This window comes from Herpailurus yagouaroundi, unplaced genomic scaffold, assembly GCF_014898765.1.
Source record: "Herpailurus yagouaroundi ecotype Mexico unplaced genomic scaffold, PumYag 181, whole genome shotgun sequence".
NCBI classification, from domain to species: Eukaryota; Metazoa; Chordata; class Mammalia; order Carnivora; family Felidae; genus Herpailurus; species Herpailurus yagouaroundi.
In genome coordinates, this window is record NW_024412412.1 from 24,679,383 (window position 1) to 24,692,927 (window position 13,545).

The 13,545-nt window shown below is 36.9% G+C and overlaps 1 protein-coding gene across 1 annotated transcript in view; it reads left to right on the top strand.

Annotated features, from left to right (window-relative positions):
• Window positions 1-13,545, top strand: part of DLC1 (DLC1 Rho GTPase activating protein) — a 563,102-nt gene that overhangs the window by 44,064 nt on the left and 505,493 nt on the right. Inside the window, exon 2 of the mRNA XM_040490111.1 lies at window positions 7,186-7,561. The gene's annotated coding sequence lies outside the window, so the exon portion shown is untranslated. The remainder of the gene's footprint in view (window positions 1-7,185; window positions 7,562-13,545) is intronic.

The window sequence follows — 13,545 nt, forward strand, 5'->3', positions numbered from 1 at the left end:
AAAATTTACTCAGTTATCTAATAATATTCTAATTACTCTATAGTTAGAATTTTATGTGAGTGCAAAAAAATAAAAATAAAAATTGAAAAAATGATTTAGCCTATTAAGCTACTGGTGCAAACCTTCCTCTGGGCTCACCTGATATTCTAAAAAGGAATTTGTGAGCTTTTTTCCAGTCCTAAGCTAAGTAAGGGTGTACGTTCTACCACATGTTACTCAAAATGAAACCATTTACCTTTCCAACAAGGTCATGATTAGAAGCTTTATTTTCCTATCAAATTTGAGCTCTGTTTTACAGTATCAGGATACAATATCCATAGTGCTTAGTTCCATGGTACGTTGTAAGTGAACCTGCAAGGATGGACCATGTGCCTATTGCTTAAAAATCCTGTTTTGGGGGCACCTGGGTAGCTCAGTCGGTTGAGGGGCCGACTTCAGCTCAGGTCATGGTCTCGCGGCCCATGAGTTCGAGCCCCGCATCGGGCTCTGTGCTGACAGCTCAGAGCCTGGAGCCTGTTTCAGATTCTGTGTCTCCCTCTCTCTGACCCTCCCCCATTCATGCTCTGTCTCTCTCTGTCTCAAAAATAAATAAACGTTAAAAAAAATTTTTTTAAAAATCCTGCTTCGAAGAGCAAACAGGGATAGAGTTCATTTACCTTTACTAATGCACCAGACTGTTAACCTCCTGTAAGTAATAGTTTGGCTGTATTAATAAGAGTATTATAATGGAAAGCCGTGCATTTTCCAGATGGAACATGTACAGCCTTAGAAACATATAAGATCATGAGATTTTTACGATAAAATGAGTATACTGGAGCATAAGTTAAATAGTTACTACCATTTAGTAGGCAGCTTGTATGTGTCGAGAGTTGTGATAAGTGATTTATGGGCATAATCTTACTTAATGTTCACAGCATCCTGCAAGTTGAATTCCTACTTTATGTAAGTAAATTGAGTCTCTAGGAGGATAAATACATTTCTGAAGGTAACAAGATTAGTTAATGGCGGAACTGAAATTTGAATATTGCTTCCAAAGCCGGTGCATTTTCCACAAAAACACACTGCGTGCCTTCCCAACTACTTGACACAGTTGTATTATGAATTACATATTTTATATTTTATTTACACAGAATTTAAGTATTTTTTGTACTGATGTACTGATCCTATCCCAAATCAATGGAAAAGGGAAGGAAATACCATTATCATGATCATTCCAGAAGCTGGCGACTACAGTTTTCTGGGGGATTAAACTGCTGCAAGACAAAATTATAAATCTGCCTCCCAGTAGAAAGGATCCTAAGCAGGGAATCCCATCTGGTGTGGCAGCCTCTGACACTGGCCATTGCCAACCCAGAGGCAGTCCCCTCCTCTTTCTCTGCTGACAGTTCTCATGGCGGAATTTCCTTAATTTTAGATAGAAGTGATCACCACCTGAGCCCCTAGGGATGAATCCTTAGTACTGTAAGCCAGTTTTTGTAACTTCTTTCTCTTTGAGAGGTGTTTGGACAGTCAGGCCTCCTGGATACGGCTTCTAGAAAGCCTTTGCTTTCCTAACGTAGATGTGATTTCTTAAGATGCTCCAGTCATAGGATGGGTATGCCAACAGATGGCATCTGAGGATGGCTGAACAGAAGGTGCAAAGGACAGCTTCACTCTACTTGATAAAATTGTGTAATCCTTCTCAGCTCCAGTTTTCAGATAAGTAGGTCATTATCCTAAGTGTGTAGATACCATGTATGCAGTTCAGAAGAGGAAATTAGAAAAGCCACTAGCATATTTGGGTTTAAAGAACTTCAAAATGCACATTGTATAGGTTTAATTTTCATTATTCTTTTAATATTTCAACCAAAAAAAAAATCAGTAAGATATAGTGAGATTTGTTTTGTCCTGTGCCTATGTTAAAATACTAGAATTAAAAGCAAATTTTTGATTTCACTCTTCTAGCTTGGGACTTTCTAACTATGTCTCTCTAGGGCCACCATCAATAAAATTAGGCTGTTTTCCCACTTCTTAACAGCTCCTTTCTGCCTACTGACATTCAAGCCAATGCAAATGTCACTTGTCCCCTCCCCTCTATACCCATCCAGACCCCCTCTACCTAGGGAGGTATTAAGAATGAGAAAGGTAACTGGATAGAGAGGAACAAAGAAGAGAGGGAATTTCTAAGACACTGAGTATAGAATTGGGGTAAAGGAACTCTTTACCATACTTTTAACATCCAGATAACTCTTTAAATCCAATTTAAAAATATATCATTAATCCTGTGGCTTCGTCCAGAAGGGGTACAGAAAGAAGATCATTAGGGATAATAGGCTTTGTTCCAGCCTTTAGACACAGAGGGCTTCTCACAAACCCAACACCCTGTGGAAAGCATTCTGATGTTCTGTTTCCGTAAAGAAGAACCACAGACACAATCACATGCTTATTTGCAATCCTTGAAGTGCTTTAGAGTAAAGATACTGTGAAATACAAATTGTCATTTCTGATGTCTCCACATTCAGAGAGAAGAGTTTGATTTCAGAATTCCAAACAATGTTCACTTGCCAAGTATAAAATGAGCCTTCTCCCAGGTATAGAAGTGACTGCAGTCTCTTCGGGGCCACTGTCTTGATTATGAAGTACTATGTCTTTTCTCTCATCCTGCACACCGCATCAGAAATTAGAATGGCAGCTGCTAACCATGCAAAAAGATTTTCCATTTTCAAGGGAAAAGCATTATTTTATGAATTTAATTTTCTCTAACAGAAAACATAATCCACCTACGAAAGAGCATGATGATTTAATTAACATCTAGCTGTACCTTGGCCACTAATGGATGCATTGTCCCTTAACCAGTGTCAAATTCAGAAAATGCTGCTGCCAGATTAAACCTCTCTAAGGAGGAATAAGAAAATATACGTATCTAATCCATTTATATCAGGAGAAATGACCTGGGGCAGTAATGTTATTTTCTATTAAGGTAATCTGGAAAGTGGATGGAAACCAGTTAGACAGTAATTTAATATAAGCACAACACAGAACTCAGAAATGAACAAATTTATTCCTTTACTGAAGAATGGTTAAATGGTACCTTAAGCTTGTATGTGATCTGAGAAAATTGTTTTCAAAGCCTGGAACATAGTAATTTTATGAGCACTGCTTCAAAGGTTATTGAGAAAGTATCCCAAAGGAAATATAAAGGACATATTTCCTCTTACAAAAGTCATTAGAGAGGGGCACCTGGGTGGCTCAGTTGGTTAAGCCTCCAACTTCAGCTCAGGTCATGATCTCATGGTTCATGAGTTCGAGCCCCGTGCCAGGCTCTGTGCTGACAGCTCAGAGCCTGGAGCCTCCTTTGGATCCTGTGTCTCCTCCTTTCTTTGTCTCCTCCTCTCTCTGCCCCTTTTCTGCTTATGCTGCATCTCTCTCTCTCTCAAAAATAAATAAACATTAAAAAAAATGATAAAAGTCATTAGAAAGTCATTACCTTAACTTATATGTTTATAGTAAGATTTTTTTTTAAGTAAGCTTAAGAAATCTTTACTAAGAATAAAATGTCTGTGCAATAGAGTGAGTAACACATTTGATCTAAGCTACCCAGGAGCCCTGAGTGCCCTCGTGTGGCTCAGCACCTACATTGTGACTCTGTGTCTCTGTGATCCATGAAATCAGTGTGATACCTGGAAAATAAGGAGCCTCCAGGACCCTGCTCCAAAGATGATGGCCAAAATTCTTTCCAATTATTTATTACCTCAGCTAAACTTGTCAAATATTCTAAATATTTTTCCTTTATATAAGTACGGTGAGTAGGTAGATGATAGATAGATAAATGATAGAGACATAGAGATGTAGATAGATACATTGGTAGATATATAGACACATATATAGAGATGTAGAAACATAGATAAATATGCCAAAATCCTAGTAGTGATATGAAGCTTTGTTTTACAAACCAACTTAATAGGGGTGCCAGGGTGGCTCAGTCGGTTAAGCGTCTGACTCTTGATTTCAGCTCTGGTCATGATCTCACGATTGGTGAGTTCGAGCCCCACACTAACAGTGCAGACCCTGCTTGGGATTCTCTCTCTCATTCTCTCTCTCCCAAAATAAATAAATAAACTTAAAAAAAATAAAAAATTAAAAAAAAACCAACTTAATAAAACATCTGTTTGTTCTGACCATTCTACTACTATCCCAATCCTAAACATTCTACATCCCTGACTCCTAACACGATAGCTTTCTAAATGTTTTCTAACGCTTATTTATTTTTGAGAGACAGAGTGTGAGCAGGGGAGGGGCAGAGAGAGAGGGAGACAGAATCTGAAGCAGGCTCCAGGCTCCGGGCTGTCGGCACAGAGCCCAACGTGGGGCTCGAACCCACCAACTATGAAATCATGATCTGAGCCAAAGCCAGATGCTTAACTGACTGAGCCATCCAGGTGCCCCTAACACAGTAGCTTTCATATCACCTCCTATATCTTGACCGATGATATATCAAACTTCTAAAACTTTTACAAATTGAGAGTTATTTGTTGGTTGTATCACTTTTTCTCTCATTGTCTGGAAGTAACCATTAGAATTAACTCAAGGTACAATTAGGAAGTTACGTCTCACTTCAAACAGGGTCAAAGATAGTTTCACTTGCATGCTGTTTCACAAAACTGACACCTCATATTTTATTCTTTAGCTTTCAAATAAATGTAGAGATTTTGCTGAAATGAATAAAGAGATACTTTTTGAACGTGAAGGAGATATAAATTAAGACCTGTAGTAAACTAGTGCTTCAGAAAAAGCCTTGCATATTTTAAGGAATAAAAAAAGAAACGCCTATTAAGAGCTTTTCAGAATCTCCTGAGAGATTATTTGCAGAAAGAAACCAAGTTTTATGCAGAGAGTATTTTCTTATAATAATGGTGATTAAAGCCGATTGAATAGGTATAAAGGGAGACCAAGAACAAAATTGTCCATAGATTCAGTGCAGTCCTGCCTGGTAACAGAAAATGAACAAAGGGTGAATCTTCAGGTTCTAAGATTTTAATATATGTTTGATGGTTATGCTAGTTTACAAAGTCACATAAGCCATTATTAGCATACAGTAACCCTCCCCTTATCCGCGGGGGATACATTCCAAGACCCCAGTGGATGCTTGAAACTATAGATGCTACCGGACCCTATATATACTATGTTTTTTTTCTATACGTACATACCTATGATAATGTTTAATTTATGAATTGGACAAAGAGATTAGCAACAATAATAAAATAGAACAATTATAACAACATGCTGTTATAAAAGTTATGTGAATGTGGTCTCTCTCTCAAAATATTCTGTTGCACAGTACTCACCCTTCTCGTGATGAAGTGAGACCACGAAATGCCTACGCTATGAGAGAAAGCGAAATGGGTGACCAGGCACTGTGACGTGGTGTTAGGCTACTATTGACCTTCTGACAGTCCATCAGAAGGAGGATCATCTGCTACTGGACTGAGTTACTGTGGGTAACTGAAACCTCAGACACCAAAAAACAAAACCATGAACGAGGGAGCACTACAGGCATACTTGGTCTGTCTCATTGTGCCTTGTTTTATTGCCCTTTGCAGATATTGTTTTTTACACATTGAACGTTTGTGGCAACCCTGTGTTGAGCAAGCCTGATGACGCCATTTTCCCCACAGCCTTTGCCCACTTCGTGTCTCTGCGTCATATTGTAGTAATTCTCGCAGTATTGCAGTTTTTCATTATATTTGTTATGGGATCTGTGGTCCGTGGTTATGACTCGTGGAAAGCTGCGGTTATGGTTAATGTTTTTTAGCAATATAGTATGTTTAAATTAAGGTATGTAACATGATAGACACAGTGCTATTACACACTTAAAGTATGGTGTAAACATAACTTTTATATGCACTGGGAAACTAAAAAAAATTGCTCTATTACGATATTGATCTTATTGCAGTGGTCTAGAATCAAATCTTCAAGATCTCCGAGATAGGCTCATACCATAGATTGATAATTCATTTATTCCATTAGATTCTATTGGTTAGAATATTCTATAAAGTGGAGAAGGAAGCAAAGCTTAATAATACGTTCATTTAAGAATATGTTTTCAATGCCAACTCGTTGCAAAGCCCTCTTCAGGATGCTAAGATACATCAGTAAATAAAACAAAATCCCCTTTCTCATGGAGTTTTTATTCTACTGGGTGATATGCCTAATAAACAAATAAATGCATAAATAACTGAATGCCATGGAGAAAAAATAAGACAGGATAAGAGGGAGTATGATGAAGGGTGTATATGCTATTTTCATGGGTAGTCAAGAAAGATCCCACAGTTAAGCTGACATTTGAACTGACAAGTAAATGCAGAGAAATCCACCTGGGAAGGGGTATTCCAGGACAATAGTCATCAGGTCAAGTTCCCAGGGCAGGAGCGCTGCCGACATCTTCGAGGAGCAACCAGAAGGCCAATGTACCCAGACAGTGGAGGGAGCAAGTTGGGAAGTAGAAGAGAAGGATAAGAGTTAAGTAAGGTCAGAGAGCTGGGGTGAGAGGCCAGGCTATTACAGGCCATCCTAAAGGGGTTTTATGTTATTCTAAATGAGGCTGGAAGTTACTAGAGAATTTTTTCAGATCACTTATTAAAGTAGGACAGTAATGGAGGGTCAAGAGAATAACATGATCTGATTTATCTTTTAATGGATCGGCCAGGCTGCAGTATGGAAAATAGATTGCAGGGCCGCAGTGTAGAAAAAGGGAAGCCATTCAGGAAGATCGGCTGATGGCCAGCTCTCTAGGGCAGTAGTAGCCCAAGTGGTGAGAAGTTGGATTATGGATATATACTTGAAAGAAATGGACAGAACTGGGTGAAGAATGTGTGACAACAAATTAGAACTACCTAACTGGAAAATGTAACTCTCAGATAAACAAAACGTTCTGATTTGTAATAGGAGACATAGGAGTTTATATACATTTTTGGTGAAAATACTGTTACATACGTTTTGGTGAATATAGAGAAATGTCTAACAGGTAGCACTGTCCTGAGCTGAATAAGGTAGATCTAAAAATAGCGAGGCACTCCCGTCATTAAAATTTTCAAGGCAGAGACCGTGTATATCCATCCACAGTGTTGTTCCAGAGGGCTCTGGTATCATCAGGTGAGGGATTATACTGCTTGGAGTTAAGCCTTTTCATGATTTTCTTTCCAACAGGGGGAAAATTAGAAGTAATGAATAAACCAGTGGAAAAACTTCAGAGAAATGAATGATAAGTTTTGTTTTCCTATAATCTTTGTTTCAAAATATCCTTCATACCATGAACTTCAGTGAAATATATGTCGGTTCCTGTGCTGATGTATGAATACACCCACAGCAGATTGCACATACAAAACCTCGGTCAACAAATAGAGAATGGTTTCATTGTCTGCAGTAGCATTCCCTGATTGGAAACAGTCCCTTGGGTATTCATTACTGAAGATAAATCCCACCCCTTGAAACTGCGGCCACCTCGCTCATGATACCAGACAAGACATTGCTGGTGAATCCATTTGTTCTTCTCAGCTTTAGACCAACACAGGTGATTAACCAGGTAAAGCTCTTACTCTTCCTTTTATATTTAATATCATATACAGCAATATATACGTATATACGTATATATTGCTGTATATGATACATATATATGTGCATTATTATCTGAGAGGTTTGCATGTTCACATTTCTGAAAATATAGTTATAATACTTTACTCTTGAAATGAAGTTCTGTAAGTAGATAAAAATGTCTAAAATTAAATGTACATTAAAAAACCTTGAGATGCTTAGGGTTGCTTTCTTGTATTGATTGAAGGTGCATTCATCTAAAAACATATAATACTTTCGTGTGGAAGCATAAATTTTGAACAATAATTGATAGTTGCAATGTTCTGTTATGTAACTATTTGGAATTAATATTTCTGCTGCATAGTTCAAAGTGAAAATACTTGTTCAGTTTAAAGCAGACAATACTGTGTGAGATTTGCATTTGGATTCTTGTTTCCATTCTCTATTATTTTATTGAATAATTTCAGTACATATATCATCAAGTTATCATTGCATTTTGAAGTAATATGTATGTATGTTTATGGTGATTTGGATTAAAAAATTAATTTTATAGTGTTCTTTTTATCATAAATTTTTAAATAGAATTTGATCAAAATCTAGTAAATAAATCATTTATGTCTTCTGACAATTAACTAAGGTACCAAATAGATCTAAGCATTCCCAGAGAAATATGTTAGCAAGGTTATATTGTCTAAAGGCATAGCTTTTACAAAATTCAGAGCTGCTTAATCAGCAATGTTACAAATGAAATGATTGGTTGCCTTGAGGTTGGGGGCTAATTGAATGAACAGACAGCATGTTTCTCCTTATAGCAACCTATAACACTAATGGATAAGCTAATTCTTCCTTCCCTAAAGTAATTGCACAGTCATCCTTGATTTAAAATCATTTGCATTTACTTGGTTGTTTTCAAACAGGGCAAAGGTCCTGAACAGTTATACTAGGAAGATTTAAATTGTCAATGTGATGTAGAGAGTAGGACCTTTCAGTGTAAGTAATTAAGATTTACCGTGCATCTTTTTTTTTTAATGTGATGTTGAATCTGCTATCTACTATGATTAGTAAGAAAGCTGATATTACTATAAATTTACCTTATAAGACCCTAATTATGATCTTATTAGTTCTCTGTTGATTCAATTGCTATTCTATTTCCATATGATGTAGGAAACTCTGAATAAAATGTTGAAGAAAAAACTCAGTGATTCTCATCAATCAAACTCTGCCTAGATTAGGCTATGAGTTGTATTTATTAATTACTTTTTTAATATTGCTAAGACTCATAAACCAATGAGATGTCACAAACATTACATAGAAATGTATGACAGTAAAAGTCAGCACCCTGACAGTAAACTGAGCCCATATTTCCATTACTGTCTTCATGTGCAAAAATAAATGATTACAAGTTAAGTATTAGTCAGTATGTTTTTACCATTCCGTATTGGAGACAATTTACAGAGCAAGATAATTTTTTGAATGCATTTGCATTCTTGTTTCCACTCTCCATTAAACAAAACTTGTTCATTCTTTGAACACTTTAATTTATTTATCATCTTCAATTTATCTTAAAATTTAGCATGTTTACTTCTTTATGTTATATTAATAGTCAGGCTGTCTAAAGTATTGCCACGTAAAAACCTTAAGAAATCTTAATTTCTAGTGTCTTAAAATAAGTCTTCACCCTAGTAAAAAGACCTGTGCCTTAAAATCATTACAATTATACAATTATACAAATATACAATTATATTGTAATGTTGTATGGCGACAGATGGTGACTACATTTACTGTGGTGAGCATAACTTAATGTGCAAGATTGCCAAATCACTATGTTGTACACCTGAAACTAAAATAGCATTGTATGTCAACCTTACTTCAATAAAAAAATTCAATTATATTATCAGTACAGGTGAAAATGGTCTGATGACAGAAAATTATATTTGCTGCAAACGCTTTTATCTAAATAATTTTTTTAAAAATAGAGGAGAATACAAAGGTCTTCCCTTGAAACCTTCACGGAATTGGAAAGTATAAAAAAACACAAAATTCATGGAAATAGGAGGAACTTGAAAGGCTTATTTTTTGTTTGTTTGCTTATTCGGTCGCCTGGAAAAGCCTTTATTTTGCTATAACTTAAAAAAAAAACTCTATGAGAATTTTAACATATAGAAAAGCAGACAGAGTAGTGTAGGACCAAGTGGTAGTAATTAATCACATATGGCCATTCTTGTTTCACACATAACCCTTCAGTCTGTCCTTGTTTCCATGTTATTTTGAAGTAAATTCTAGACATCATATAATTTCATCTGTAGATATTTCAGCATGCATTGCTAATAAGCTTTTTTCTTTAAAATACAGTTGGCCCTTCAACAACGTGAGTTTGAGCTACATGGATTTTTAAAAATAAAAACAGTACAGTACTGTATTTTCCTTATGATTTTCTTAACATTTTCTATTCTCTAGCTTATTTATTGTAAGAATGCAGTGTATAAGACATATAACATTACAAAATATGTCTTAAGCTACTCTTTGGGTTATTGGTAAGGCTTGTGGTCAACAGTAGGATATTAGTAGTTAGGTTTGGGGGGAATCAAAAGTTATACGTAGATTTTCGACCATGAGGGCACCCCTCGCCCTCAGGTTGTTCAAGGGTCAATTGTACCACAATACCATGATCACAGTTTAAAAAATAAGCATCCTTAGTTATCACCAAATAAGTAGGAAATGTACAACTATCCTGTAGTCTCCTAAATGTCTTTTTTTTTTTTACATTTATTTAAATCAGGATCTAAAGTTCACACCTGGAAATTCATTGATTTTTAAAAAAAATGTTTTAATCTACAAATTCTCCTTCTCTGTTTTTTGCCCTTGCACTTTGTGGAAAAATCCCTGGTTTTAAGTCTCAGGGAATTCCCATCTGGGCTTGCTGAGTATAGTACTATGGTGACGGTACTCCGTATCTCGCTGCCTTCTGGATTGTTTGTAAGTTGGTATTTGAGTCTAGACAACCACTCGGATTCAGGATCCAGGTTCTGTTTGAGGCCAGGAACTTCAGAGTTAGCCTTGTTCTTCCATCAGGAGGCATTTAGCGTGTGATTGCTTTCTTTTTTGTGATGCCAGCAACCATTGGTGTTCAATATTGTATATTTTACTTTGAAATGTAAAAAGAGAGTTGATTCTGAAAAATAGTGGACACATTGAAGATACTTATGGAAACATAACCCCAAATGAAGTATGAATATTACTTCTAGGTTACTTGGCTGGCAAAATCACCAAAGAGGATGTTTTTTTTTTCTTATATATGCCTGCAGTTTCTAGAACTTGAAATTATACATAGTAAAAATGAAATGTCTCAAATTTGTTAGAAAATGCACACTCAACTCCTTCCCCTCTTCTCTTTTCTCCGTTTTCTTGTTCTTTGACCTCTTACTCTGGCTCTTTAGCGGACGCTTAACCAAGTTATTCAAGTTGCCGCCTCACATACCAGCTTTATTGTTACTCTGATTATTCTAACAGTTACTCCCCTGGGAATATTAACTTGGTTGTAACAATGAGGTTTCCAGGAATCAAAAAGAGGGCACATAGCCTGAAAAATAATATTTGTCCTGCTTCCAGCTATCTGAGAACTGTGGCTCACATGGTAAAATGCCAACATTTTTTAAGTTCTGCTTATGGGATCACATGGGCAGAATATTTTAAGTGATAATTTTCGCAGACAGGAACTTCTGCATTAAAGTATAAGAGAGCATCTGCTTATTGGAATATGGGAATTGGGGCTCAAGAGCTAATCAGAAACCTGATTCCCGGAACTAAAGTATGAGAAACCAGACCTAGAACAAGGCTAACTTATTAGTGGATGGCTAGGCATTACATTCGAGCTGCTTGAAGCTGTCACCTAGAATAACATTAAATGGGACAAGGGGATCCCTCAGGCAGGGTTCATATGATTATCTTAAGAGATTGGATGAAAGTGGAGTTCCATTTGATAAGACCGAAAATAAACAAATATGTATTTGTCAGGAAGTACTGAATAAGAAAAATATGAAACACAACTTAAATTGGGAAAATATCCATTATGGTCTTATAAAATGGGTATGACGTATAAAATGAGTAAATTCCATTTAGAGTAGTTAAACGAGTTTATGTTGCAAATAGGCGAATACATAGAGTCAAGGCCCTGATCAGTTGGTGCTTGTAAATGTATGTATGTACACAATATGAAAATGAAACGATGAAAAGGAACTTTATTTTGGATGCTGCTTATACCAATTCCATGATTTTATGCTAAAATATGTTTGCTTTAAATAAAAAAGAACTCTTCAACTACCTAAGGTTTTGAAAGGCATAAAAATAAAAGGAAATCTTTATTAGGAATAAAAGTAATCCTATCCAGGGGTACTGTGGTAGAGTTTTATATTGTCACTGTTCCTTCATTTTAACTATAATGTACTTTCTGATTTGAGGCAAGATTATTTGCTTGAGGGTTGTCTAGTAATTGACAAAAAATGTAAAATTTCTTAATGTTATTTTGAAATCTCTGTGGACACCCCAGTTATAGCTAATTTTCTGTGATTCAGAGAGCATGAGTAACCATACGGGCATAACTTATTTTATTGTGCTTCACAGATATTACATTTTTCTTGGAAATTGAAGGTTTGTGGCGACCCTGCTTTGGGCAAGTCTATCCACACCATTTTTCCGCTAGCATTCACTCACCTTTGTCACATTTTGGTAATTCTCTCATATTTCCAACTTTTTAATTATGATTTTATTTACTGTGGTGACCTGTGATCAGTAGGCTTTGGTATGACTATTGTAATTGTTTGGGGCACTAGGGACCGCCCCCCACATGAGACGGCAAACTTAATCGATAAATGTGTCTTCTAATTTCTCTCCAAACCAGCTGTTCCCTCATCTTCCTCCCTTTCCTCTGACTTCCCTATTTCCTGAGATACCACAATATTGAAACTAGGCCAATTAATAACCTCCAATGCCCTGTAAGTGTTCAAGGGAACCACAGAAGCTCCTATCTCTGCCTTGAAATCAAAAGCGAGAAGTGACTAAGCTGGTGTGGAAGGCCGGTCAAAAACTGAGAGAGGCTGAAAGCTCAGTCCCTTGCACCAGTTAGTTAAGCTGTGGAGGCAAAGGACAATTTTTTGAAGGAAATTAAAACTGTCACTCCAGTGAACAGATGAATGGTAAGTTAAAATGCCTTTGTGCCGCTATGAAGGGAGTTTGAGCCGTCTGGATAGAAGATCACACCGGTCATATTTCCTTAAGTCGAAGCCTAATTCACAGCAAGGCCCTAACTCTCTTCAATTCTACGAAGGCTGGAGGTGGAGGAAGCTGCAGAAGGAAGGCATGGAGCTGCAGAGGTTGGGTCCTAAGGTTTAAGGAAAGATGCCATCCCCATAACATTCAAGTGCAAGGTGAAGCAGCACCTGGTGACGTAGAAGCTACCGCAAGTCATCCAGAAGACCTAGCTCAGATAATTAATGAAGGTGACTACACTAAACAACAGATTTTCAGTGTAGACAAAGCAGCCATATTTTGGAAGAAGATGCCTTCTAGGACTTAGATGGCCAAAGAGAAGAAGTCAAAAGCCTCAGAGGGCAAGCTAACTCTCTTGTTAGGGGCTAATGCAGCTGGCGACTTTAAGTTGAAGCCAATGCTTCTTTACGTTCTGAACATTCTAGAGCCCATGAGAACTATGCTGAAGCTACTCTGTCTGTGCTCTGTAAATGGAACAACAAAGCCTGGATGACAGCACGCCTGTTTACAACATGGTTTATCGAATGTTTTAAGTCCACTGTTGAGATCTATTGATCAGAAAAATAGATCACTTTCTAAATACCACTGCTTATCGCTAATGCACGTTGTCATGCAAGAGCTCTGATGGAGATGTACAGTGAGCTGAATATTGTTTTCATGCCTCCTGACACAATATCCATTCTGCAGCCCGTGGATCAATGAGGAATTTTG